A 2,552-nucleotide genomic window follows, 5' to 3' on the forward strand; every position below is an offset into this window, starting at 1 on the left:
TTGTCTTGTCCTGTAAAGATTAAAGCCTCAGAAATATGGTCACTATGAGTTGGAATCAACTCAATGTCAGTGAGTTTGTGTTTTTAGTTTTTTTTGACACATGGAATAAATTGCCCTTGCTGCTCATAAGGTTCGAAGTCTACCTAACTTTGGAACTTCATTTTCTTCTTTCTCCTACTGTTGTTTTTGCTACAAAAGCAAATTGTGCCATTCTTGTTCTCTTGATTGAATTTATATTTACCTTCCCCAGGCTGAGAATCTGAACTTTGTCTTATTTTCAACCGGAAGAGGTTATTCAGGTTCTTTAAATCTTTTTTATTTTTGTAAATATTTACAAATAACAGGTTTATGTTTTAACTGCAATGTTTACATTTTTCACGTTTTCATTTGGTGATCGTGTTAAGTATATATTGGTTTACTTAGGGGCTTATTACATTTGGTCTTACGGTTTTGAGTTTTATATGTATCAAGTTTTAAATACAGTACTATTAGATGTGTTTATGATAAAATGATAATCTTACGGCATACAAACAGTACATTGCTCCATTTTCATAAGAGGAAATTTATATTTTGTCTCATTTATACACATTGTTATGTAAGTCTAGCTTTTTTTTTCAGGCTTAAGTTTTTGTATTTTTCCTAGCCACTGCTTCTGGTTTTCCCATGACAGTACTGAGTATTGTGTTGTTTTTGAACACTTTGTTCCTGTCTGTATAATCCAAATTAAGTATTGTTTGCATTAAAAAAAATGTAATCTCCTACAGAAGTTCTGCCCTAATCTCCTTACTTTTAATTTGTATTTCTAGGCATTTCCATGTTATGCCCCGGAGCAGGTAGTCCTGCCTCTCTTATCCAGCCACTTTCCCTCTTCACCAAGCATGGGATCTCCTCTCTACAGTTGACCTCCAGGATTTCAAATGGAAAACGCTGCTTTCCCTTATTTTGTTCTCCTCTGAAATTCAACCCAGAGCAGCCGTTCGGATCAGTCATGCCAATTTCTCCCCAGCAAGAATCAACTGACCTGGGACTTCAGCGGTTGTTGGCTTAATTGTAAAGAAATTACTTTGAAAGCCGAAGTCCAACAGAAATGTGAAACGCATGCTTTGATGGTGGTATTTGTGAACTCCTTACTTTTTGTTCCGTATAAGAAGACCAACGAAATAGCAAACATGGAGGACTTCAGGTTTGGTTTGTTGTTGTTGTTTTTTGCCATGTCTTCCAGTTTCAGCCATTATCAGGAAAATCAGTTCATCCTGCAGCAGTAAGTTCTAATATACAGTCGAATTTGAAGTATAAAAGAGATGGTAAAACATGACATATATCCAAACCTCATCATGACATATTTCCTGATTAAACAAAGGTCCAATTTTGCAATTAAACCTTTATTCTGATAAGAAGTATAAGGCAAAATATCTTGGGGTTAATCATATGTGAATAAACTTTCACAGTCTCTGTACTGTTGTGAGTTTTTGCATATGTGAACCACAATTTTAGGTGTGAGAAGGGGATTTTTTTTGTCTCCTGGAGAAGGAAATTGTGTTCACCTTTTCTCGGAAATCTTTGGCCATCGATAATTATGTTTTTTCCATTCAGCTAAGGACTGATGGACTGTATTGTTCAGAAGCTAAACTCATGAATATGCTCATGTTTAGTGAAAGACTGGTAAAAGAAAACAAAGCTGCCCTTAGCCTATTGATGGAACCCTTTTTACCTTTCTGGGAAGTGGGCTGCTGGGTTGGAAATGACTTTATTGTTCTTTGAGGGGTTTCCATTCGAGACTTGGTTTTTTATTCTGTCATGGCAAGACAATTAGCATGAGTGGTTTTGCAGTTCGGAAGATGTTGATGGACCCTGGGTTATGATCTGCTCTCAACCACGGACATAAAGGAGGATGGGGTGGTGGGGAAAGGTTCACATAACTCCTGTCTCCTAAGCAGCAAAGATGCCTTATGCAACTACATATGACTCTGGTGTTTTACATTGTTTAGTTTGTCTCTTATAAAATTATAAGTAACTTTTTTTCCTTCCAATCAAGATGAGTTCTTGGATGTTTGGTTTGTTTTTTCTAGGTGATGTTAGGCTGAAAAGGCTGGGACTCAGGTAACTGTGTGTAGGTGGAACTTAGCCTTCTCAGGAGAGAATGGGCCTCGTAAACAATGGTGTGTCAGTGTGCAGAATTAGAAAAATGTCAGGGTCCGGGGGGAAAAAAATCAAGACAAATTTCAGCAAGATATATGGATCTTTTGTTTCTTCACTTAAAGTTACACCACATGAACAGACTGTAGAAGAAAGCTATCTTGACTTTCAAATGAACAGGATCATTGTGTGAATTACTAGGCTCTTGTATAAGGAAAAAGTCAATGTGTGATCCTTTGAGATTAGAGAATTTAAAACTTCTTAGGTGGAATTACAAAGAGATAGTTTTATATGATCTATATTATAGGGAATGTTTGCACAGAACCATGTATGTTATGCTAGGGATTTGTGTGGATTTACCCAAATCTGATAATAGAAATTGCCCATCATGAGAAATAGAGCTCTAGTAATTAGCA

The 2,552-nt window shown here is 36.4% G+C and overlaps 1 long non-coding RNA gene across 1 annotated transcript in view; it reads left to right on the forward strand.

Annotated features, from left to right (window-relative positions):
• LOC123521415 overlaps positions 1 to 1,456 on the forward strand; it is an 8,043-nt gene extending 6,587 nt beyond the window's left edge. The window contains exon 4 of the long non-coding RNA XR_006679859.1: positions 807 to 1,456. This is a non-coding gene — a long non-coding RNA (uncharacterized LOC123521415). The remainder of the gene's footprint in view (positions 1 to 806) is intronic.
• Positions 1,457 to 2,552: the final 1,096 nt, after the last annotated feature.

This window comes from Echinops telfairi, unplaced genomic scaffold (genome assembly GCF_000313985.2).
Source record: "Echinops telfairi isolate 266 unplaced genomic scaffold, ASM31398v2 ScPeMD7_18;HRSCAF=68, whole genome shotgun sequence".
NCBI lineage: Eukaryota > Metazoa > Chordata > Mammalia > Afrosoricida > Tenrecidae > Echinops > Echinops telfairi.